Source organism: Meles meles, chromosome 7, assembly GCF_922984935.1.
Source record: "Meles meles chromosome 7, mMelMel3.1 paternal haplotype, whole genome shotgun sequence".
Lineage (NCBI taxonomy): Eukaryota > Metazoa > Chordata > Mammalia > Carnivora > Mustelidae > Meles > Meles meles.
The window spans coordinates 70,624,552-70,652,357 of record NC_060072.1 but is presented as its reverse complement, the minus strand read 5'-3'; the positions used below and the strand labels follow the sequence as shown (position 1 = coordinate 70,652,357).

General features: G+C 38.6%; 1 protein-coding gene across 3 annotated transcripts in view; it reads right to left on the bottom strand.

Annotated features, from left to right (window-relative positions):
• SOX5 (SRY-box transcription factor 5) overlaps nucleotides 1–27,806 on the bottom strand; it is a 999,188-nt gene that overhangs the window by 822,574 nt on the left and 148,808 nt on the right. The window lies entirely within an intron of this gene.

The following is a 27,806-nucleotide window of genomic DNA, read 5'->3' as shown; positions in this document are numbered from 1 at the left end:
TGTGATTACATCCCATTAATAACTCTGGACACCAAAGGCACAAGCGAACTTCCCTAGTTGAAAAAGTTCCATGCATACTGCCATACTGATGCTGGGGAAGTAATGCATCTGACTCTATGAGGAGAGGACAATGAGAAAAGCCCTGTGGTTGATTCTTCAAGCCTCAAACTTTGACTCAGCCTTAGCCTTATACTTTTCAGCTTGAGACCCAGCTTTATACACTTTTTCCCCTGGCTGATTTTAATTTGTATCCTTTCCCTGTAATAAACTATAACCTTGAGTATAATCTGTTTTAGTGAATACTTCTAGCAAGTTGTCAAACCTAAAGGTGGTTTTAGAAACCCCTTAAACTTGCAGTTGGTGTCAGAAATGAAGAGTAAGTGGGGAAATGTGTTTGTAGTTGACTAATTGTATAGTTAGTTAAACTCTTGTACTTCCTCATTTAAATCTAGAAATCCCCCAAACTTTGAAAGATATTTTACTTTATCATTCAAGTTAACTTTAAGGGCACCTGGGTGGCTCAGCAGGTTAAAGCCTCTGCCTTCTGCTCAGGTCATGATCTCAGGGTCCTGGGATAGAGCCCTACATCAGGCTCTCTGCTCAGCAGTGAGCCTGCTTCCCCCTCCCTCTCTCTCTCTGCCTGCCTCTCTGTCTACTTGTAATTTCTGTCTGTCAAATAAATAAATAAAATCTTTTTTAAAAAATCACTTTGAAGTGATGGTGTTTATGTATAGATTATATGGCATTGTTTTATTTTTCCTTGCACAGACAATGAAAACCACCCCCATTGCCACACCCCAGTAATAAATATAGAAATGTTTTGTTTCGCTTTGGTAATGCGAATGGTAGAAGTATTCAGAAGTGAATGAGTCACAAACAAGTAAAATTTCTAAAGATTAGTAATAGTAGACCTGTCAAGGTCAGATATTAGAAAATTAACTTCATTAAAAGATGTGCTGGTTTTCGAACAAAATGTTAATTAAATCATACTTTTATTTTTGCTTTTCCAAAGAGATAGCACTCTACAAGACTCTGTTCACAACTTGTGTGTTTTTCTTTTTAATGTTATAAATTAAAGTTTGGTAGGTTGAATTTAAGAAGCTCCTCCCAAATTCTCCTAATTGGGAAACATGCTCTGCATAGTCCCTAGAAATGTGAATATCATGAATTTTACCCTCCTAAACAGGTTATATTATGCACTTTTTAAAAAAAGACCTCATTTCTTTATCTGACAGAAATCACAAGTAGGCAGAGAGGAGGCAGAGAGGGGGGAAGCAGGCTCCCTGCCGAGCAGAGAGCCGGATGCAGGGTTCCATCCCAGGACGCTGAGACCATGACTTGAACCAAAGGCAGAGGCTTTAACCCACTGAGCCACTCAGTCCCCCCTGTATTATTCACTTTAAAATGGGAACTATCTGGTTAGATTTAACCCTTTAAATCTTGATCTAGAGATCAAAGACAGAGGGAAATAGAGATTTGAATCATAAAGAGGCTTTGACACACCCTTGCTAGCTTCAGGATGGGGGAGCACTCCAGAGCCTCTGGCAGCTATGGACAACCCCAAACTGATGGCCAGCAAGGTAACAGGGACCTCAGCTCTACAACCACAAAGAGCCGAATTCTACCAACAAGAACGGGTTTGGAAGCAAATTTTTTTCCTCAAGAGTGCATGTAAGGGGGCGCCTGGGTGGCTCAGTGGTTAAAGCCTCTGCCTTCGGCTCAGGTCATGATCCCAGGGTCCTGGTATCGAGCGAGCCCCACAATTGGCTCTCTGCTCAGCAGGGAGCCTGCCTCCTCCTCTCTCTCTCTGCCTGCCTCTCTGCCTACTTGTGATCTGTCTGTCAAATAAATAAAAATATTAAAAAAAAAAAAAGTGCATGTAAGAACTCAGTCAGGCCAACCTTGATTTCTGCACGTGCTTCTCTGGGCAGAGAAAGCCACACCATACCAGACTCAACCTGGAGAGCTCCAAGCTAGTGAGTGGGCCTTGTTTTAAGCCACTAAGTTTTTAATAATTTGACACACCAACATAAAATGAGTACCCACGGGAACAAAACTGCATGTATTTTATTGACCTCTCTTCAGTCTTGCTCTGAAAACAAGTGTCAGTTATGTGCTCAGATTCATGTAGACCCCAGGTTACCATTGCCAAAGCTGAAAATTCACTGACTCACTCTGAACAAGAAATACAGAAAAGTTGCGATGTACGCCAGAAGCTGTACCCTGAATGTCTATGCCCTCCAAACTTCGTATGCTAAAACCTAGTGCCTAGTGTGATGGGATTAGGAGGTGGGGCTTTGGGAGGTGCTTAGTTCAGAAGGGTGGAGCCCTCAGGGATGGGATTAGCACTCCTTCAAAGAGACCCCAGAGAACTCCCGACTTCCTCCTACCCTGTGAAATTACAGCGGAAAGATGGCTACCTAGGAAGCAGGCTCTCTCCAGACAGGGATGTGCGGGTGCCCTGATTACAGGCTTCCCAGCCGCCATAACTGCGAGAAATAAATTTCTGTTGTTTATAAGCCTCTCACTTTATGGTATTTTTATTATAGCAGCCCATATGGACTATGACAAAAATGTATTTATTGCCTATAAAATAGATCACTTGAAACCTCAACTCTCTATCTCCTATATGGAAGGTGTTGAGAAAGTAACTGTTAAAAGATGTTATGCTTTATCTCTAGGTTTTCTTGGGCCATCTTAAGGGGTGGGAGCAGTCAGTGTCCATGCCTTCTTGAGGCATACGTGGGAAACTAGCATATGTTCAGTGCAGAGTGACAGACTCTCTAAGTACCTAGAGAAAGGTTAGAGGTCACTTAAAAGGAATCTCCCAGGAGCCTTCATAGAACATGTGACAACAGTTGCTCCTTGTCTCATTCCCATTTCATTCATTACAATGCTGCCCTATTATTTTTTATAAAACACAAATCTCATCATGCTGTACCCATATTCAAAATGACCAGTTTTGATGGCCCTCAAGATATAGTCATTCATCCATATATCCACTAAATATTTAAGTATGTATAGGATGCCAAATTCTGTGCTAGGTGATAGGGACACAATGGTCAGTATGATAGACAAGGTCCTGTTCTTCATTGAGCTTTGCTCTTTCAAAAATATACTTCCCATCTTATTCATAAAAGACTACAATTAATCTTTAATCCCTAACTTGGGCTTCACGCCTCTGGGAAGCCCTCTTTGACACTTCTAGGCAAACTTAGGCATGCCTTCTCTCCCATAAAATACTGTTCCTAATTGTAAAATAAAAGTGACCATATTGTATTAAAATGGCATGAGATTGCATGACTGCCTCCTCCACAAGCAGAATAGAAGGAGAAAATTCAGGAAGTGTACATATCACAAGTTCCTAGAATCAAGAAGAGATTCTGAACGAGAAGTTTCTCTTGGGAGAATCTACTCCTTTCTGTAGGGTAAGATATACAGTATATACACATAATGGGGAGCGAGTATTCTAACTTGAGAGTAGGAACTGGGCTGGGAGGTAAGGAATGGGAGCCCGCGGAATAACCTGTGCTAGCCTACACATCTCCGGTATGTCACACTGTGACGCTAATTCCTCTTGATGCTGTATACTCTATTTCCCGGTTAGGAGTTCCCGGAGGTTTCACCCTTTGTAGATTCCAGTATGCAAGTGGGGAGGTCAGCTACTATCTAGAACAAAAGGGCTATTAATCAGCTTACCTAGTGAGACAACAACTTTGAATGACAGAATTTGAGAGTGAAAAGTTGTTTAAAGTTTTCCAAAAATTCCCTGTGAAAAAACAAAAGCAAAATATGGATCCTAACTGATAGAGCCAATATAGGAATTCTCACGTACTTAGGGAGGAAGGGGGAAAGAAGTGTAGGGTAAGGACAGAGGCAGAGCTCAGAGACAGGGGCCAGGCTTTCTGCATATCTTGTTATTAAACTGGTAAGGAGGGGGGCAGGAGAATGTCAGCTGGATAAAAGGAATCCAAGGGCCTATGGGCTAACAATTCTCTTTCAGGGCATCCTTTTTTGGGGAGGGAATGGAGGAGGTCAGAAGCCTCTAAGAGAATCCCTGTTGTAAGTTTCGTACCCATGTAACCTGGAGAAGGAGAAATAAAACGCTGGTGAAGGAAGGTTCTCAGACTGAGTTAAAATTGGTTATTCTTCACAGGTTGTGTGCATGTGCAAAGAACCTAAAAATTTCCAACACACACACAAGTGCGACACAGAGAAAGACTGAGAAAGACTTGGGCTGAGAAAAGAAAGAGGGAACTCAAGTTCAAGGCAGTGGCAGGTCAGCAGCAGCCACTCTGGCTCAGAGTCCAGGTGGGGTCCGCTGCACCATCAGGAATAGAGGCCTCTACTGATAAAGACAGTATCAGAGGGGGCAGAAGCCAGGAAGGATACAGAGGTCAACCCCAGGGTCAGCAGGCACAGCTGTGATGCTCTACACTTCTGCACCAGTCACAGCGATACATGAACCCCTCAAAGATGGTTTTGTTAGCGCGCACAGGGGCAGAGCCAGCATGAAAGCGAGGTTCGTGAAGCATTCCGGAGGCACAAAAGGTAAGCAGCATCCCTCTCGGGGTCACGGAAGTGCAGAGCTGCCGCCAAAGAGGGCTGCCTCCTTACATTTTACATCCAGGGTGTGTCCCTCACCCCAGTCTAGTGCTAGGCTTGGGAAATAGAGAAAAAAACAAAAACAAAACAAACAAACAAGAAAACGCAGAAAGAGATGGCTTGATAGCAAGGATACTGAGTTATTTTGTGTGATATTGTATTTACTTTGGATTGCCTTTCAATCTGTCCAGTAGGGTAGGGACTCAGGAACAAGAATACATATGAGAACAGCTCCATTTTCTTTGTCTATTACAGTATAAGTGGATACATTGTGACTCGATTAGATATGTCTCAAAAATTATTATAATGGTTTCTCAGATTATTTTAATGACCCAATATATTTAAATAATTCTAATTATTGGAACTCAATTTAAATAATTAATTCTATTTAAAATACTCGAGATAAAAATCTTTTTTTTTACTTTATACACGGTCTAAGCATATCAGGTCTACTTCTTCCCATACTGTTGAAAATCACATGTTACCTCACTCAACAAAGGAAAAAACCCAACAACTCAATTTCTTTCTTTTTTTTTTTTTTAAAGATTTATTTTTTTGACAGATAGAGATTACAAGTAGGCAGAGAGGCAGGCAGAGAGAGAGAGAGGAGGAAGCAGGCTCCCAGCCAAGCAGAGAGCCCGATGTGGGGCTCGATCCCAGGACCCTGGGATCATGACCTGAGCCGAATGCAGAGGCTTTAACCCGCTGAGCCACCCAGGCGCCCCAACAACTCAATTTCTTAAGAGTTAATAAGAAGGATGACCACCTGTACTCCCCTGACACCCCGAGGCATATTTCCTCTTGCCAAAAAGACACATGATCTAAAATCTTAAGTCACTATAAATCTGAAATATTCTGGCAACTCCCCCAATTTAAACCATTGTGTGTTGTAGTGCCTTTTACAAATTTCAAGAACGTTCGCATGTTCTATTTAATAACTCCATAGGTAGCTGTACTATGTTGGAAACTGTCATTAGGACCTGCAGGTTTTGCCTTTGTGCTCTACCAGCCAGCTGGGTGTTCTTGGATGAGTCACTTGTTCTTTCCGAGTATTACATTTATCACACTGAAGGACTAACCTAACCGAGTTCTAAAGTTCCACCTGCTCTAATGTTTCCACCTCGAATAGACAGTATCTTCCGATAGTACCATAACCTTTCTACTACATGCATAAGGCACAAATTTAACTGATTGGCCAATCACAAAAAAGAACTGATAGCATGAGGAATTAGAGGCCGATATGTTCAAGATGGGGGGTGATCCACAGTCATCATGCTAAATGCTTTACATGACCCTATAATTATGGACTTTAATATACCCATTTTACAGACAAGAAAACTGGCACAAGAGATTGAGAAAAATGCTCAAGATCACACAGCGAGAAAATCTTTAGCTAACTGTGATACTCTTATTAGCTGCAACCAAAAGAACTCACCTAAAACACAGGTTTTAGGACAAAAGAAATTCCAGAATCGCCACATATTAGAAAAGTTCACCGTAGTCATTTCTGAAACTACAGTTAAAGAAGACTGCAGAAATAAGTTATTGCTCAAAAAATTTATTTTCATGAGGCGGTAATATAAAAAAGCATACAAAGTTGAAACTGGAAAGGATATAATCATTTCTTGACTGCATTCTACAGGGGATGAAAATTAGTTTACCCTAGTTTATTAGTGACTGGAACACGAGGCTTCTCATTTTCAGCCTAGTGCTGTTCCTGGTGCTTTTCTAAAAGTTTTAGAAAGGCCGTTGTGGCTGAGAGTGCAGGTTCCGAGGCCAGCCTGCTTCTACAAGATGTGAGGACTAATACCTACAGGATAGGGTTGTTGCGAGGAGTAAAATAATGACTACATATCAAACACACAGGACCATTCCTGGTAGCCAGTAAGGGCTTAGTAAATGTCCGTCTCTATTATTACCATGATAACACATGTGGAAAACAAGGAGGCCAAAACATGATCACTCATTCAGTAACACACAGAAGAGAGCACAAAAGACTTGTTAATAAATACCATTTAAGATTTATCCATCCAATTAGTCTATTCCTGACTCTCCTAAGCACACCATATAGACAGCAGAGAGTAAATTTTTGTGAGGACTAGAGATAGAGGAAATGAGAACTCAATTACTAGCAAAGTTTTAGGGATGAACCCTAGCTTCCAGCCTGAGCTTTATCATTAGTAATTGGATTTTGTAAAGCCAGACCACATCTCCAAGCCTCAGTTTCCTTCTTGGAACTTTCCTACCTAGGGATACTTCTGGAGGTTTCTCAAATTTCATTCATAACTGAGGTCCAAAAGATTTCATACACTAAATTATTCTAACAAAGTGAACAGTATATAATCTTCAATTACAAAATCTTTTGCTTTCTTGTTTTGCATCAGATTTCCTGCCATTATTAATTTAGGCATGATGATAGGAGAACATGTAAAATTTGAAATTCAAAGTCTTTTATTTTAAAAGGATCTCATGGGTAGAAGAAAGGGGGAATGAGTGCCCTAGCTCTGTCCCTTGCATAGCCCACCACTTGCTCAAGGGATCCTAACTCATAAAGGAGGAGGGCTGTATAGCTTTAAAATGACTTCATTCCCATATTTACATATTTTTAATAGGGCTATGATGAATCTCCTTCCGCTTGACTCCTATTTTGAGCTGTGATATTTTAATCTCCATTCTTGCTGCAACTTAGCAGATGAATGTGCAGTGTGACAGAGCTCAGAGGAAATAGTATAAATAAAGCAAAGTGGAGCTATGACATCTCACATTTTATAGCTTTTTTATTGTAGCCGAAGCATAAACAGAGCACAGCTGTGTTATACTTACCGCTGTGAGCACTCCCTCAATCCTCACCCCCTATTGCTTTTAAAAAGACAGTGCTCTTATTCAGAAAGCTTTGGCTGTGGGTAGCATGGCCCCACTGGGGCAGCCTCTACCCCAAACCTCTGCATTTGATGCGTCCCTCCTGGTACAGATGCAGATTCGTCCTGTTTCGTATCATTCACCCGACTGAAAACCAACACGCCAACTGCAGCCCACACTGTACCATAGCAAAAACATGCCGCTCTCACCTATCAGAAGATAACTCCACAAGGAAAACTATAATTGTCACTCCTTCTCAATGCACACACTGCGCCCAAATAATTTCCAAACACTCTCTTAATAGAAGACACACAACTAGCTAGCAGTATTCAAAACAGTACACTCTCTTAATGAAAACGCCTTCATTTTCAAATGAAGAAGTTATATTTCTCACTTCCAAGTTAATTCTGAGTCATGTCTGGGTGAAAGTTGGAAATGCCAAGAGGGTGAAATAGAGTGTGAGTTAGAAAAGTGGTGTTGAGATGTGCAACATAATTCCACGCACCGAGAGAGTCATAGGGTTGTGGAATTCTTCAGGCCAGTTACGTAGGTCAATAAATCTGAAGAAGACAGTAAAACAAACAGCAAGGACCTCCTACACTCTGACAAATAAGAAGTCATACTCAAGAGTTGATTATACTCAACTCAAGAGTTGATTATACTCAAGAGTATACTCAAGAGTTGATTAGCCCAGTATAAGCACCTGATCGAAGCAAAACCAATCAGAATGCTTCTCTGAGATATTTTATTTAAGTAGGCTGGAAAAGGCAGCCAGCTACAGAACTCCTGAGCTGTCATCAGTGGAGACATTTCTTCCCCTGTGGAGAAATCTCTGTTATTGCAGGAACAACCTAAAGTGACAGGGAGACAAGAGAAAGGGATCAAACCCTGACAGAGTATGACTTCTTGGTCCCAACGGCTCCCGAGGCCAGTCTCCATTCCTGTCTTCCCCCAATTTGGTTATTTGCCTTCTCTGTATTCCTTTACTCAAAAAATTCCAGCTTTTTCTCTCAAGTTGCCTTAAATCAAGTTTTATCACTTACAAAAAAAAAAAAAAAAAGGAATCCTAACTATTACACCTTCTAGAAGAGACTTTTTTTTGCAGTTGGGTTAAGATTTATTCTTCCTTTTTCAAATACCACCACACTATTTGTGGGAAGGAAGGAAAACCCTCTGGGCTTGTAAAGGAATGTGTAATGAAAATTCAAAAGACACATGCATCCAAGTGAAAGGAATATAGGGGTATAGTAGCCTATACAACAGTGAAGTGAAATGAAAGACAGGAAGATTGATTGGCATCATCATTAACATGGAAGGAGAAAAGCACAAGAACACAATAACTGCGAGAACCACCTCCATTGACAAACATAATTGTTTCGAAACAACAGGCCCAACTGGGCTAACACAGGGGCAAAGTTGGTACCCCAAGCTTCTCAGCTATCTATCCGCCCAAAGTTGCTCTTCTGCCAAGCTCATTGTTTACCAAGCTGCCAGCCCAGCCCAGGGATCTGATTAGCAATTTGCACTTTTGTGAGAGGATTAACAGAATTCCTTTGTTTTGATGTCGGATTATCAAACTGCATCTTTAAAGAGGTGTGACCTCATCCAGATTCATAAGCCTGCTCCCTTGAGAATGACTTGAATTTTACTCTACTTGCGCAACATATAATTTCATAAAGGAGTTACTGTCAAAACATGGTACTCAATTCTTGATGTGTGCGAAGAAGCACATTTGTAATGTAAATAACCTCAGAAGTTTTGTGATATTTTAAAATAACCCATCTGGTGGGAAAACAAGGATTTTCAACCCATTTGGTTCCAGCACTGTAAATTAGTGTGCATCTAGCTCATAGAATCCAGAGATAAACCCCCTTTTCCAAACTGAGACTCATGATGCTTTTATTTTCAAGGGCAAGTATTTTTAATTATCTCAGTCTCCCGAAATGTTTTAAAAAAGGAAAGCAGAATGCGCCAAAGAGTAAACTGAGGAAAACCAGAGAACTTGATGGCCAAGTTCAAAATGATAGTGGTAGCAAACGGTTTATACTGCTTGGTCTATACGTCCGGCTTCACTAAATATAAAGATGAGTGAGGAAAATACAATAAGAGCTTTGTATTTTGTTCAGTAATAGGCAACTAATCAGAAAGAAAGTCCCCGAAATTTCCACCAAAGTTCGAAACAAGTGAAACTTCCAAAGGGGGCATCTGCGGGGCAGTATGCAACAGATTGAGAAAATCTGTGTGCAGACATTGCACGAGCGTAGTTTTTACTTGAGGTGGCACTCACAAACAGAATGCACAAGACCAGGCCAGCCTACCAAGGGCGTGCATTACCAGTGTGAGAACTGTTATCTTGGGAAGTACGGAAACGCTCGTTCAGCTGAGATAGGAGAAGGGCAGTCTGGCCACAACAAAGGCTGCAAATGAAGCAGCAGCTTTACTTGTTGACAAACTAAAAATCCAAAACAAACAAGCAACCAGAACATCCCGTTTCATAAGGAGGAAGCAAGTATAATTAAATATGTCTACTTTTAATATTAATATAGATTGTTCCCCCAAATTTAATAGATTTGGAATGTTTCTTTACATTGGGAAACCTTCACTTACAGTGAGAGTGTACCAGGCAGGCCTGATTAATAAAGTGACAGATATGTCGGTCTGTCTATACAGACATGGCTTTGAAATCAATGGTCTTAATGGATGGTTGTGTGGATCAATGAACTCACTTGGAAAACCTTTTTTTAAAAAAAATCAAGCCATGTACCCCAACTTACAACCGGTGGATGGGATGAGAATATATTTTTCTGAAAAATCTCAAGTCAAGTATTCCATGAATCCCCCTTAAGCAGCCTTCTCCTATAGTTGAAAATAGCCCTTCTATATGGATTATTTGCTAGTTGTGCCTTACTAACTAAATTGCAAATGTCCTTAAAAAGGTGGATCATGTCTCTTAAGAGCCTCATGCAGTGACCTGCACACAGTTTGGTGTTCGATAAAAGTTGGATAAATAAATTCAAAGGACTTGTGGTTAATTAAACAAATACTTCAGGGAGGCTAGGAATGAAAAAACAATTTAGTAAGAATTTGACTTTAACCCAAAGCTGCCTACGTGAAATTCGAGAAGAAAACAATGTGCATTATCTTTCTGTCACCATAAATACAGAACACCAGCCAAAATCAACCTTAAGTTATCCATGTATTCAACATGTATCTGTTGAATGTCTCCATTTTCTAGGAAGTAACTTGGGCTCTAGAGATAGAGCAGTAAACAAAACAGACCGAGCTCCTTGCCCTCATGCAGCTAATATTCCAGTCAAGGAGAAAAGACATAAACAAGATAATTAAATTGAAAAGTACTATGTTAGTTAAAGAAGGGCTAAGGAGAAAAAGTAAGGGACGATACAAAGTGTTTAGGGAAATGCTAGGTAAAATTTTAGATAGAAGAGAAGGAAGGGCCTCACTGAGTAGGTGCCACTTGAGTCAAGACCTAAAGAAAGTGCTGAAATGACTTGTTCGGTAATGGAGCAAGAGCACCTCAGGCAGAGGGCAGCTTGTAGAAATGCAAAGGCCTTAAGAGGGATGGGGCCCAGAATGTCAGAGAAAGACCAGTGGGCAGTATGGCTGCTGCAGAGTGCGGGGGGCGGGGGGGGGGGGGGGGGTAGCATAAGGTGAACTCAGCGAGGAGCCCAGTAGCGGCTCACTCTGTTTGAGGGTCACAACTAAGGACTCCCTTGAGGAAGGAAGTTGCTGCGGACCCTGCAGCAGAGAAGGGCATAATATGACTAATCTGATTTAAACTTGAAAGGGTCACCCTGGCTGCCATATGAAAATTGACTGAAGGGGAACAAAGGCAGGCGTCCTGTCAGAAGCCTACAGCCATAAGCAGAAATGATGGTGGCTTGGACCACACTGGAAATCGTGGAGACCAGGAAAGGTGGTCAGAACCTAGGAATATTTTGAAGGTCATGCTGACAGAGTTTTGTTGAGAGATTAGGTAGAGGATAAATGAAAGAGAGAAGTCAAGGATGATTAACGGTTTGGGGTCTGAGCAATGGGAAGAATGGATTTTCCTTGAACTGAGCAGGGGAAGACTTCCAGGGAGCCGGTGTAAAGGGCACATCCAGGGCTCATTTACATGTGGAGTTGCCAAGGAGCCTTTTGGAAATGTGTGTGTAGAGTTCTGGAGAGATGTTACAATGTTACAGAAATTTATATATTCTCTAAACAAAAATTTTCCTAGCTCCAAACGCTACAATCAGTTGTTTTCAGTTGAATCTTTATTGAAAAGACAGGACAGAATTTGCAGTGTTTAAAATAATGGTCTTTTAAAACGTACAGATCTTACACAGCCATTTGGTTTTAATAGAGACAATTTCTTAAAGCCCGTCATATACTGATAAATCATAGGCCATTAAATTCATGCTGTCAACGCACATAATGAATGGTAAAGTAATAGTCTAAGTCTGGTGGTCTGACTCAATAGAACTGGAGTTCAGATAATCCAGAAGAACAAATATTTAACACCATCTGTGGATGTGTATGTCTCACATTTTTCCAGGAATGGCAAGGAAACTTACATGCTCATTCTTCTGAAGGGTCTGTTGATAAGACCTCATGCTCAGCACATTTTAAGTTTTATGTTTCGGCTTTAAGATTTATGGAAGATTTAAAACAATGAATTGAAAAGATTAAGTGTTTTATAGTTTTTACTAAATTATGTGTCTTTTCCTTTAAATCATTATGTAAAAATGACTTTGATAATTGCCTATTACCTTATAGTCATTATCATCATCACCACCATCATCATCACCAATATCATAACTATCTTTTACTAAGCTCTCCCCTACAGGCTAGGCCTTATGTATAACTTTTATAATTCTACATACCAGATCCTGTGTGTTATCTTATATGTTTTAAATCATTTAATTCTAATATTAACCCTATGTTATTCATAAACATCTGTTACACTGGAGCCAAGTGTCGCATAAAAAAAACTTACAGAGAAATATCTTCTTCTGCATTGTGAAACCAAAAACAATAGTGAAGAATGAAACATACATAAGTACGGGGAATTGAAAGGAACTGAGAAGGCTGTACTCCTAGGCACTTGTCCCATACTGGGAAATGTCTACTAAATGCCCTATTCCAGTGAAATGCCATCCATTACAATTTCAGTGGCAACGTGGTAAAAATTAAAATAGCACTTTCAGAAATAAGGAGTAATCCACAACTACTGACCTTTAGTAAAATCTACTGTACAAAATATTTGAGAGGAAAAAAATTAAAGTCATTTCTAAAAATACAAGAAGTCTAATCAAATATTTATGATATATAACTGGATGTCCAGAAATAAATTAAAAGAAATAGAAAATATCCTTCCACAGTCTTGAGTATTCCTTCCAAGTCCTGCAACCGCTTCAGTTGGCAGGACATAATCAGTGGTTTATTTGCATATTGTCCACAGTTGTAAATGAGCATCTTCGTTTCTGGATTTTGGCACTGGACCACGTAAATGATTATACTGCTATATATTTAATGTAGTAGATATAAAACATGGCACAAAGTAAAAGTACCAATTTTAGAAAACCGTAAAACTCATCAAATAACTTCTCTAAATTCCTCAGCGTACGTCGCCAGCACACTGTGGGGTTGCTGCAAGTAGCTTCTCCATTAACACAATCTTTCAAGGACTGTCCACTCTCTTCTCGTATGGCTATCATCCCATATCCCTTCCCTATAGATCCCGTTTGGGCAAAAGGAGTAAGGCGCAGCACAAAGCATGCCTCTTGGCCAGCCCGGAGTCAGATGTGGGTTCCGTGGCAGATCTAGCACTCCCCCTAAAAATCCAGAAGGAAACCTAGTGAAGCATACAGGAGAGAAGATACCCACACTTTGACATCTTTCATGCTCAGGAAAGCCAGCTATAATTTTCTTAGACTATTCAAGTGTCGTATTTTTACTGTCATTAAACTAAAAAGGAAAGTAGGGCTAATATGCATAATCAGTAAAATTGTTAGGGAGGCGAATTTTATTTCTCCAAATCTTACATCTTCTTTGACAACAAGCTTCTTTCTTTTTCTCCTGCCATTTTTCTCAGACTTGTCTCTGACCACATTAGAGTTCAATTTATTTGTCAGTGAAATTGAACTCAGGGTGAACACCCCATACTTAGCAATATTCCCTTTACTTGCCCACTATTATCAAAAGGTACCTATTCCGTGTCCTACTAGCCAAAGCCCAAATCCTGAACTTCTAAAACCACAGTCAGCCAAATGTTAATACAGTCGGTGCCAGTATGCCAGTGGTTAGAGACAGAAAGTGAGAGTTGCACGGGAAATTTCAGAGGTGATGAATTCAACCCTTCACTTAAAACTGGAATCCTCTCTGTAATTTCTTATCATATCTCAGATTCAGTACAACTCTATTTCCAGAGATCAGAATGCACTTCATTTTGAGGCAAAACATCCCATTTTAACTTTCCTCTACTGGTTTCCGTTCTAGAGCTACGCATAATCATTTGTGTTTCACATCCACGTACAAGTTCCACTTTTCAACCAGCTCTGCGCCCTGGGTTGCTGATTTCTAAAATATATCAAGAGAGCCTCTTGCTCCCAGGTTTCTGATTGGGTTTTGAAAATGGGAGGCAACTGCAGGAGATCCCAAGAGTAAGAGAAGAGTAAGGTCGGGATACCTATTTCTGCTGATACCTCCTTGCAAGTGATTCAGAATCTGGTGGAATCTTGCCTGCCAAGTGGGCCTCTCCATACAGTCTCCCCTCTCCTAGCCCCTTCAGGCCTAAAAGCAGAGACCACGCTCTGCCATTATTATCATCCCCAAAGTACTGTACCAACCCCTGTCAGTTCCTTTCAATAACAGCTTTATTGAGATATAACTCACACACCATACAATTCACCCATTTAAAGTGTACAATTCTTCAAGTTGTACAACTATTACCATAACCAACTTCAGCACATTTTCATCCCTCGAAAAAGAAACTCTGTACCTATGAGCAGTAATTCTTTATTCTCTAAATCCCTCAGCCCTAAGGCAGGCACAAAATCTACTTTGTTTTCATAGATTTGGCTAGGTGGGCATCTCACCCTGTATGTGTTCTCTTGTGACTGGCTCCTGTCACTCAGCAAATGTTTCCAAGGTTCATCCATGTTGAAGTGTCTATTGCTTCATTTCTGTTTATCTCTGATTAATATCCCATTGTATAGATATTCCACATTTTATTTATCCATTCTTCAGTGATGGATATTTGGGTTCCTTCCACTTTTTGGCCATTATGATTAATTCTGCTCTGAGCATGGTGTACCAGTTTTCATGCAGAAGTATGTGTTCAACTAGATGAACTTGAGAATGGAGTTGCTGAGTCATATGGTAACTCACAAGGTTTAACCTTGTGAGAGTCTGAGAGACCGAGTTTTCCAAGCAGCTGCCCATTTTATATTCCTATCTGCATTGTATGATGGTTCCAATTCCTCCCTACCCTCACCAATACTTATTATTTTGTCTTTTTTATTGTGACTACTTTAATGCATCTTACTGTTGTCTTGGTTTTTAAAACCCTGTCTATATCCTTGTAACTACTCCTTTATTAAATTCTCCTCAAATCATTTCATTAAAGTCCATCATCTGTTTCTTTTCTTTCTTATTTTTTTTTTATTATCTATTTCTTTCATTATCTGTGGCCAATCCTTTTTGATATTTTTAAGGATTATTTTGAAAACCTTCCTAAGTTTCCCTCTTTCAAGCCAAACAACTCCTTTTTATGTGACCTGTTAGTTTCCAGAGTATCTACCCCTCTAATTCACCAGCTTTAGACATCAAATTGCCAATATATTTCAAATTATCTTACCCGTAAGTGATATAAGAACTGACTAGTATACTTTTCGCCAGGTGATTATCTCATTGGTTACAGACACTATATTTCTTCTATTAATGCTGTTAAAGGTGGCACTACCTCTTATTTGAGCAGATAGGCCTTACTGTTGCTGGCTTACACTGAATGTAAAATCAACCAGAATATCTTGAAAATGGACTATCAAACTCAAATACCCACTACCTGCAATTGGCCGATTTATTTTAGAATTACATGTGGAATTACTTTTACACCATTAAATTTCATCTTATCAAGTTTAGGCCAACATTGAGCCTATCACTGACTTTCTAAGTACCAAGTGAGATAAAATGGGTTAAAGTGGCAAACATGTCCTTGCCAAAAAAGGTAATCAAAGTGTTAGTCCTCTTACTTTCTTTCTTCATCAAAGTTCTTTTTTTTTTTAATGAATAGACAAGTTTTAGCATATCATATTACCATATTGTGCCAAGTCTAAAGAAACAATTAGGTGGACCCTACCAAGGAATGTCCATTCTTTCTATTATACCCATTACAAGCCAAGACTCTTGGGGTCTCATTGTTATGCTAACCTGTGCTAATAGCCTAAATTAATTGGTAGGTTTAGAGTTTTTTGGGAATGTCTTAATTATCTTTGTACCTAGTATGCTCTGCATTTCAAATTAGAGTATGTAAATGGTCTCCATCTAAATCCAATGGTTAGTCTTAACACCCAACCTAAACTGCTCTGCTTGACCCTAGAAGTCAAGGTCCTAGTCTTAGGACTTAAGTTTTTTCTTTTGATACTATATATATATTTATAGATACGTAAATATAAATAACATATTAATTTATATATACTATAATACTATTTAATTTATATATATTATTTATATATACCAACTAATTTATATATACTATTTAATATATAATCATTTACCATATAATAATTTAAGGTAATATACATATATATTTAAAATATGTATGTTTTATTAAAGTATACTTAATATTAGTTTCTGGTTAACAAGTACCTGCATTATGCTATGCTCACCACCTGTAGGGCTACCATCTATCACCATACAACACCACTGACTATCTTTCCAATGCTTGCCTTTTATCCCCATAACTTATTCATTCCATAACTGGAAGCCTGTACCTCCTTCCCTACATCCATTTTGCCCCTCCCCTCAACTCCCTCCCCCACTGCCAATCATCAGTTTATTCTCTGTATTTATGGGTCTGTTTCTGCCTTGGGTTTTTTTCTTTGTTTGTTTGTTTGTTTGTTTTTGATTCCACAAACAAATGAAAGCATATAACATTCATCTTTCTCTGATTTAATTCACTTAGCGTAATACCCTATAGATTCATCCATGTCACAAGACAAGCTATCATTTTTTATGGATGAGTAATATTCTGTCATATATATATGTGTGTATATATATGTGTGTGTTGTGTGTATACACATATATTCTGTCATATATATATATATACACACACGTGTGTGTATATATACACATATACATACATACCACATCATCTTTATCCATTCATCTATCAGTGGACATTTAGGTTGCTTCCATATCTTGGTTGTGGTAAATAATGCTGCAATAAATATAGGGGTGCATATATATTTTGGAATTAGTGTTTTCATTTTCTTTGAGTAAGTATATATTAATGGAATTATTGGACTACCTGGTATTTCTATTTTTTAATTTTTTAAGGAGCCTCTATGCTGTTTTCCACAGTGGCTGCACCAATTTACATTCCCACCAAAGCACACAAGGGTTCCTTTTCTCCACATCCTTGCCAGCACTTGTTATTTCTTGTCTTTTTGACACCAGCCATTCTGGCAAGTATAAGGTATTATCTCACTGTGGTTTTGATTTGCATTTCCCTGATGATTAGGGATGGTGAGTATCTTTTCTAATAAGGCTGTTAGCCATTTATATGCCTTCTTTGGAAAAAGGTCTATTCAGGTTCTCTGCCCATTTTTAATCGGATTATTTGGTTTTCTGGTGTTCAGTTGTATAAATTCTTTAAATAGTTTGGATATTAACCCCCTTTTTTGGATGTATCATTTTCTCCCATTTAGTATGTTGCCTTTTTGTTTTGTTGATGGTTTCCTTTGCTGTACAAAAGTTGTGTTTTTTTTTTTTTTAATTTTGGTGTAGTCCCAATAGTTTATTTTTGCTTTTGTTTTCTTTGCCTGAGGGGATATATCTAGAAAAATGTTGCTAAGGCTGATGATGTCAAAGAGATTATTGCTTATGTTTTCTTCAAGTTATTTTATGGCCTTAGCTCTCCCATTTAGGTCTTTAATCTATTTTGAGTTTATTTCTGTGTATGGTGTAAGAAAGTAGTCTTCCTTCATCAAAGTTCTTAATAAAAATATTAAAGAGGATAAATCAGTGAATAGAATGGGTAGCACCTGACTAAGGGCCTCTCTTTAAATTGATAACCATTCTATTAATCTGTAGCCTTTAGGTATGGCTCTTTAGCTATTAATCCAAGTTACCATAGTGTCCACCAAAACAATTTCCTTTCTACTTTCTCAGAATTGTATGATATAGGGGTGCCTGGGTGGCTCAGTCACTGAGAATCTGCCTTTGACTCAGGTCATGATCCCAGAATCCTGGGACTGAGCCCCACACTGAGCTCCCTGCTCAGCGGGAAGCCAGCTTCTCCTCCCACTCCCCCTGCTCGTATTCCCTCTCTCTGTCCCTCCCTGTCAAATAAATACATAAAAATCTTTTTAAAAATTGTATGATATATTATAGAAGTACAGCTTATAAATGATGGTATCTTAGAATAACTTTATTAAAAAGAATAAGGTTAATTTTGCATGATTGGATGTTAGAAAACCCATCCCAACTTCTTGTGAACACCATCTTGTTTCTAACATCTTGTTTTTGTTAAAAAACCATCTTGTTTTTGTTATCTACAAAAAAATACAATCTAGGAGTTTACTAAAATGCTTAAAATATAAACAAATACAAAAAAAATATGAACATAAAAGATGCAATCTTTTCTTTCATTTTAAGTCCAGGGTAACATTTACTCATCTTGAGTCTTCTGACACTTCTTTTCTTGTACATGCTATTTCAAATGTCACCAACAGGTTTTTAAAAGTAACTTACGTTTAGTAACCACCTCACTCCATCCTATACCTTCCCCAATATGTACGAGTTAATCACAGCCATTCTGACCATTCAGTACCTGAAATCAAAACATCTAAAAGGCACATTTGAGTGTTCTCCTTTTGGCACACACCCCCCCATATCCAAACCGTCAGGTAGAGGTGTTCAAAATACATGAAATACATACCATCTGACTACTTCTCACCAACTCCCCCACCGCCACTAGTACCAGCCAGCATCACCTCTCGCTGGACTACTACAGTGGTTTCCCTCCTATCTCTCTGCTTCCACTTTTGCGCCATCATCTACTCTCCACACAGTAGCCAGAGTAAGCTATTAAAAACGTGCATCTGACCTAGCCATTCCCTCACTTATAACCAGCCTCCCATCACACTTAGAATAAAATCCGAGTGACGTGACCCTCCTTCCTTCCTAATGTCATTTGCCTGCTGCTCCTTCCTATCGCCACGGCCCACCACCCGCGTTAGCTACACAGGCTTTCTTGCTGTTCCTGAAACCCAACCAGCCCAGTGTCTCCTCTGGGTCTTTACCTTTGCTGTTTCCTCTCCCTAACACCTCCCCACAGACCTTTCCAGGACTCATCATCAGTCAGGACTCAGGTGTCCTCTCCTCATAGAACTTTTCCTAGTCTCTTTATCTAAAATAGCACTTCCAATTCTCTTCCTTACTCTGCCTCATTTCCTTCATTCACTATCTTGAAGTATTGTGTATTTATTCTCTTATACCCATCTTCACCTCTAGAGTCCAAGCACTTTCAAAGCAAGGGCTTTTTCTGCCTTGTTCATCCAATATATTTCTGGTCATTTATAATAACAACCTACACCTAGTGAGCACTCAAAAAAAGTTTAATAAATTGAATGAGAACCCCCAAGGAACAAATATAATAATATAAATTCTGATCTTGGTGGAAACAGGGAGAAATACATAAGACGGAAGGTTGATCTGGCAAGTCTTCCAGTCACACTCTGCTTTAGGACCCCCACGTGAGCACACAGGCTTCATTCACTAACTACGTCAATCAACAGACCAACAGGTCCAGCCTGAATCTGCTGATATCAGAGAACCGCAGCATATGAGAGCCTTCAATCTCAAGCGTGGGGCATGAGCATTTTTTTTCCCTATCTCAACCACCACTCTCCCAATTATAATAAATGAATAAAGTAGATTGAAGTTAAGGAAAAATAAAGCAAAATTAGAAGCTGGCAAAAAGCAAACCCACTGCCTGGGGCAGCCTGGGGCTGATGGATGATGACAGCTAGCAGACAAATCCTGTTCCCCATTCTAAATTCTGTCTACTAAACAAATTAGCAAGCTCATCAATATCTGCACGGCATTTACCTTCTGCAGCAACAGCTGCTGCAAAATCACAAAGCTGACTTTTTGGGTTGTGGTCTTGCCGATGGGACCCTTTTATAGGATGATCAGGGTCCAAGATAACAGAATGACAGCCTGGTATTACAAGGAATGGTTTTGTAAGGGCTTGGAGGATGAACAGCCTGAGGGTCACCTGTACTGAATCTATCACTTGCCCCCACCTCCCCAATAGATGTCTGAATGATGAGATGTAAAAAGTTAAATTCTTGTGCTAGTAATTACATGTGTAAAACCTAAAAACGTTAAGTCATTAAACAGAAATCTGTGAGATATATAATCTTGTACCCAGATTATGCTTTAAACATAGTTCTTTTCATGAAGACTTGCGTTCACTGTGGAAATTATATATAAAAATGACAAACTTCCATACTTTAAAAAATTATGACACAAAACCATCTTCTATTTTATCATGAGAAGAAATTTTGCCTCCATCTCCAAAGAAGGGAGAAAAGACAAAATGCAACAAATAGAATACATCGTTCTCTAAAAGTTTAAAATGAAAATAAGAAAGGAAGAAAGAAAGGGATTTTGTGATTAACTTTACAGTGACTGGTTTATATGAAGCTAGCTATCTGAAGATAAAAATGGCAAAATATTCTTAAAACATCCTGCTCTGGGAAAACGTAAAACTCTGAGTGGCTTAGTTAATGATACACAATAATAGTATAATAATAACAATATAATATATAATATACTAATAGTATTAATAATAGTATGGCAGGACTGAGACCCTGACCACTATTAGGGAAAAGATGATTGAAAGAAAACAGAAGAGATAGTAGAGTACCTGAGTCTATTTCAGTACCCGAGTATCTGGGTCTCATTTCATTAAAACCATGAAATTCTTCAAAGTGGGCTATGGATTGTATCATTTGTAATAAGAAAAACCTGCCTCTCTCTCTCTCTCTCTCTCTCTCTCTCTGTCCAATCATGCCCCTTCATACTAAGAGGCAACAAAGCAGTAGAGACATCTCAAGAGAAGGCAAGCCTATCCTCGCCTGAGAAAGAAAAAGAGGTCATCCAGAATCTTTTTGTAGCGGAGACCAGCCAAGACAGGATCCACTTCCCACTTGCCTTAAGTGGATGCTGTTAATTTCAATACTCCGTGTAGAGGCTGCCTCCCAAGTTCAATTTGAGGCAGGGACTCTGCTCTCTCTGGCATTGCCTGTCCCGGCTGACATTTGTTCATAGTCCAGACCAAGATGAAGAGCTGCCTACTATTGGGCATAGATGTCAAGATCCTTGTCATTTAAAGAGATCCCATGGGGCGGGGTTGGTCACTCCTCTCTCTGCTCTCAAGCATTTGGTACCCATCAGTTGTACAAATGATAATCGTACAAATGTCAGTAATCCCATCAGGTGGTGAGAAAATGTATAGAATTCCTTTGGGGTCACATCTAGAATAGCCCCTGAAAAAGTCCCTGAAAAAGTCGACCACTGTTCAGTAAGTGGAGCAAACAGGTGTCCTCTTACATTTCCCTTAAGTTAAAAATGAAGATGAAAACGTAGGAGAAGAGCAACAACAAATATAGTATTTTTATTTTATTACAATGGTGATATTCTCATCGGCTTTCTACAGAAACCTAAACTCTTCTTTTTATATTACGATGAATGCTTTCTCTAGATGGTGGGCTTCAAGAGGCCAGAGACAATTTTCTCCCCCCAACATAATGCTTGATGATCTCAAAGATTCTCAATAAATGCCTATTGATTAATGAGCATTCTACTAAAGCGAGCCAGATATTGATGACTCTCCCTTTTTCCTCCTGGCACTCATGATACCTCTCCTAAAAAAGAAACTTGTTTTAAATGATCAGCCCCCTTCTTCTTCAGTGAGTAAGAGCTTTATCTAAAATGTACCACCACAGGGGTGGGAACTGCACAGACATTCACTCAGACACAGAGCTTGGAGGATGAGAACAGATAACACAGAACTGTACTTTAAAAAAAAAAAAAGAAAAGGAAAGAAGAAAAGAAAAAAGAAAAAAAAAAAAAAGAGCTGCCATTTTGTCAGTAGCCTCAGGTCTTTGGAACCTGGAAGCCAGAAGTCAGTGTCTGGTATCAGACTCTACAGGACTCAATTTGGGGAGATTTTAAGAGAGGAGCCATTTTAGAAACAAGAGTATTAATGATAACTTGAAGGAGGTAGAAATAACTGGCCAAAAAAAAGGACTCTTTCCCTATTGGTCTCTGATTCACTGTGTAACCTCAGATGTATGTGTAAGTTCTCTGTGTTCTAGTTTCCTTACCTATGAAGCTGGAAAAGAAAAACATGAACTTCCATTAACTGTCCGTAATTTGAAGAGGATTAAGTCATATATTCCTGCATTTTGTGGCCCTTAACATTGGCTAGCATGGCAAAAATAATGCTATAGCATCCTCCTTATGGAAATAAACCATCCATAATGCATTTTCAGGATTGCGATCACCCTCATTATCTTTTCTGGGGTGCTGGAAATAAGTTACTTGTGTTATTTTGTGGGCCCTGACAGGCTGGTGCCTTGTCACACTCTTGCTTCTAATCTTCCAAAACTCTCAAGCTGAAAACCACTTTCAAACAGGGATTTCCTGCGTACTGCTAACACTGACATCAAAGCCTTCAGTTCAAGGGTCACATCTTCTCTCCCACTCCCCTGACGTCTCTGTCTGGCCTGAACTCACAGAACGAAATGCCCTCTTTATCTTGAAGAAGTACAGGCTGCTATGAGAAGGAGTCTGGGGAGGGAGGTTATTGGTTGCAATTGTTCGAAAGATTCTAATAATTGCAGCTAGGGATCCGTCTTCTCGTGTCACACAAGTTGGAAAATGGGTCAGACATAATGCATTTGGTTAAGTGTCTAAACTGAAAAGGTGCTATTTTATTTTAAATGGCATAGTCTTTACAAAGGCTAAGGTTACTGGTGCAATGCTCTCTCATTTTAAAACGTATCAGGGACATGCCCTCTGAGGGTCAGGCTTTCATTTGCTGATGTTAATTCTCAGCTGCCTGCTTCTCGTCCTTCATTGTACCCTGTGTCTTAGCTGGGCACGCTCCTGATTCCCTGCTATATCCAGACGGTCCATGTAAATAGTGTTTATGTTAAGGAAGTCATGTTCAGTGTGACTGGAGCACACAGAAACTGATGTTGTTGTCACTTTAGATTAAGCTCTTATTTTAGTAAAGGAGGCAATTGGAGCAGGCAGCTGAGTGGCCGAATGAAATATTCAGCTCATTTCATTTAGAGCTGCCCGGTTTCCATTGTTCATGCTGGCAAGCCTGGTTAACCCTGTTGGTGCCGGCCCAGCAGCAGCCCCCACCGGCTCCTGTGCCCACAAGGAGGCCCCTTCCAGCTAACCCATTTTAAGTCATCATCACCGCACACAGAAGTAATCAGGTGAACCCTGTGGGCACCGTCACCCCCAGAGACATCATTATGAACTCCTATCCCTTTGTATGTCCAAAGTGGATGCTTTAAAAGGGGGGCTGTCTATGTGTGTGTAGACTATGCCTAAATCTCCAGACACCTGGAAGACGGGTGAGCACAGAGATGCTTAGGATAGAGTGGTTTTGTGTTGAGAGCTAAAATGTTAAAGTGTACAATGTATTTACCAAAGGAAGATGTTGAGATTCATTCTCTGAAACATTGTTAAGTACTGCCTGTAACCAGGAAGTGTTTAGAACACTGGTAGATACTACCATCCTAAAACAAAAGCACTGGCTATATACATTTTTGTTTGAAATTATTATTTGGAAAAACTTCTACGGAGAGAGTCTTAGCAGCACTCTCTTACTTTCCACAGTACTGACTGTGTCCTGGCCACTTTTGGGAATTTCAAGCACCTGTTCTGAGACTCTCCCACCATTCTGTTATTAACGCAATCTGACCAGAGTGCTCGGACTTCTGAAGCTTTTTCTTCCTCTCTTCCTTTTTCTCTCCTTCTCTCTGTCTCTCTCCCTCCCTCCCTGCCTCCCTCCCTCCTTCCCTCTGTACTTCTTTCAGAACACAAAAACGAAAAGTTAAGCCAGAAAAAGTGGTCGGGGGAAAAGATAAAGTAACATATTATTTCCATACATCAAAATCCTTGGTTAAATGAAAGACTTTTAAGTTTTTCACCCATAAGAAACTCCTTTGTAGAATGAATGCTTTCAAGATCTTGAGAAGGTAGAAATTCTTCTTAGCTATAGCTTACAGACATTATTTAATGTCCCTATAAAGTGCCAGTCATCACTGAACAAAAATAACAAATTAGTACTATGTAGATGCATTCAACTCCAAACACAAACTGAGTGGCAAGTATATATGAGACTGTATGCACTCATGGTATCTAAATATTTAAAAGTAATTATTATGTAGATCCAGATTTTGGGGGGCCACAAAGCTTACACAATTTTAGAAAGAGAATACAAATTAAAATAATTAGTTTAACACAAAAGTAAATATTTATTCACAGTGCAAAATTCCAAAAAAAACTACTACTTTAAAATGCTGAGTAATACCCAAAAAATCACAAAATCTGGAAAAAAAATACTATTCCTATTAATTAGCTCCCTGACCACATCTCTCTAAGGCTCCCCCACCCCAGCCAAAGTTGTTAGCTGCATACTCTGTCTCTTTATAAATTTCATTTTCTGTAGAGAAAACAGAAAGAAAATTCATTCTTTTATCTAGGATGTTTAATCAAAATTTGTTTCCAAGTATCATAACTGGGATTCAAAAAACACGCAGTTACACACACAGTAGTGCTTACTGTCTGTATCGCCACTACAAGTTTGTGTCCAAAAACACAGATATCTGAGAAATTCTATTTCTATAATATCCATCAGAAATGAAAAAAAATATGATGTGTTAATAACAGCATATACTGCATTAGTCATTAAATTTCTAACAGGACAAAACTTCTCCTGGGACTGAGCATTGATACAAAGCATATCCTCTGTTTACATCTACTAACAAGAAAGTTTTTCCACACAGTAGCTTCTGGCTCTGCATGTTTCAAACCTAGTCTCATCCTTCCACCCCATGCATCATTTGTCAATGCTGTAGGATGTGTCCATAGGACACTGTGGGCTCTGGCTTTTGTGCTCCAATATGGCCTGTGAGTGTCAAACGTCTAGTGAATTGGCAAAGTGAGACATCATCAATAGCTTCACTATACACGGAAGTATTTATAAACAACATACTTGTATCTCACTTAATTTAAAATAACTGTATCCCCATTCTGATTCCTCCTTCGATGGACCCTACCCAAGACCAAAACAAAGCCATGGCCTCTTCAGTTTCACCACAAAACAGAACAGGAATGGAGGAAATTTAAAGCAGAGATGCTGGTCATGCATGCTGGCAGTTAAAACAGCTTACTTTGCAAATTATATAAAACATGTGATCATGTGAACACATTGCCTACAGTTTTTCCCCAAACCTGGGGAAGAACTCAGGAGTGAAGGTCCCTGAAGCTCTGTTTTGCCTATGATGAAATAATTTACTCCTTTTCTGTCTGGATAAATGTTTTTTAAAAAACAAATATCAGATATTTGTCAATAATTCTGGTTATAAATATTAAAGGAATTTTATTTTAAGACACAGTAAGTCAAATTGATAATTAACCATAATTGGAAAACTCAGTGAAAATTCTTTAAAAATGGTGTTTGGAGCAAATATTGTTCTTGGATTTATAAAACTGTTAATACCAATTTTCTGTAAAAAAACAAAACTTTCTGCATCTAAAGCAGAAATGAAATGTGGAATTAAATTTTTTTTTAAATGGCCACTTATTTCAGCATCTAAAAACAAGGTAATAGTTTAGAAGAGCATGCTGAGTTAGCCACTGGCAGAAAGACTGTGGAAAGATATATTTGGAAACTTGCTTTCCACAGAGTCTATGAAAATAAATAAGAGAAGAAAATAATTCTGAAATTTAATTTTGATGGACTTTTCTCCTGTGCTTACACTCAGAAACATAAAAATTGAAATCTTATAACACATTATCTCTAGAAAATAAATACAGCTTACTTTGTTGTATAAATAGATAAGGCATATTTTTATATTATATTTATATTTTTATGTTAATATTTTAAACAAATATTAAATCAAAATATTCTATACACTAGAATACAGGGAAATTTTATACTTTAAAAAATTTTTTTAATTTAAATTCAATGTAGTTAACAAGGTCGCCTGGGTGGCTCAGCGGGTTAAAGCCTCTGCCTTCATCTCAGGTCATGTTCTCAGGGTCCTGGGCTCTGCTCAGCAGGGAGCCTGCTTCCCCTCCTCTCTGCCTGCCTCTGTGCCTATTTGTGATCTCTGTCTGTCAAATAAATAAAATTTAAAAACAAACAAACAAACAAACCAAAAAAAAGTCAACTTAGTTAACATATAGTATACTATTAGTTTCAAGGGTAGAATTTAGTGATTCATCTGTTGCATATAATACCCTGTGCTCATTACATCCTGTGCCCTCCTTAATGCCTATCACCTAATTACCCCTTCCCTCCACTCACCTCCCCTCCAGCAACTCTCAGTTTGTTCCCTATAGTTGGGAATCTCTTATGGTTTATCTCCCTCTCTGGTTTTATCTTATTTTATTTTTCTTTCCTTTCCCCCACTATGTTCATCTATTTTGTTTCTTAAATTCCACATATGAGTGAAATAAAAAGGTATTTGTCTTTCTCTGACTGACTTATTTCACTGAGCATAATACCCTCTAGTTCCACCCACATCATATTTTTAAAAATAGTTATTTTCATATTGAGTTCATTTATTTGAATTATTTTTGATTATGCATTCGAAAGATACCAATTCTTTGTACCCATATTGACTAAAAAGATAAAATAAAATTTCAACCTGATTGTCAGTTCTTAAGAAATCCAGTCCATAATTCAGCATACTCATGAAAATAGCTAAGCTTACCCAAGTTTTAAAAAGAATTCCCAAACCATTCATTAAGAGTTTAAAGGAAAAACTGGTCTCAGATTTAGGAATCAAATTCCAGCTGAAACTTTGGAGATTAAATGGCCCAAACTCAAAAGTGGGTTAAATAACCTGCTTATTTTCATATCTTTCCATTTCATTTCTTTTCTTCTTTCCTCCTCCTTTTCTTTCTTGAAACCAGAGGAACTGGGTAGCCTTGCCACAGAAACCATTAGTAAATGAAATGTAAATTATAAAAAGTATTTTAAGACATCAGGTTTGTGAAGGAGGGTCAGAAAAGAATGAAAACATTTTGGAAAGTTGCTGAGGAACAGCAAAATGAAAACCAAAGCAGAAATCCCCAAAATTGAGCAGAAGCAGTCATTAATGAGCAAGACCAATTACAGTCAAATCAAAGTCAACACTCAGACTCATTCCAATACATATACCAACAGATCAAATTTGGACTGGTCAAATCTAGCTTCCTGTCTCACTTCTCTGGTAACCTAAATTGACAAAATGCTTCATTGTCATGGTGCTACTACCCCAGATATATCCCAGTTTCTATTGATAATGCAGAATAAAACCACCCACACCCTTTACACAGAACACACACAGATACACATACATGGACACATACATTTTGATGAGTGTTTTGCAAGTTGCAGATTTGCCATAAGCTCAAATAAAGTATGTAATAAAACTGAAACATATTACCAAAGTATTTTAACAAAATCTAATGGAAAAATGACTTCTAAAGGTCACTGTCTAAAACAGAGATCAGCACACTATAGTCTGGAGTCCAAATCTAGCTTACCACCTGTTAAATAAGAATGAGTTAATGAATGAACATTTATAACCAATTTGAGAATTGAAAACATTAACTTTGAACTACAATCATGCAATGTCTCCCCCACAAAAAATTCAATTTTTCTCATTAGACTACTATTATAAAAAAATTTCTCAATTATTATTATTATATTTTGAACTATGTCAATAAATTTTGTGGAAAATTTTTCTCTCTTAACGTACTTATAAAATATCCTCAATTTTTTCAAAATTACTTTATTTATTATTTAAGAG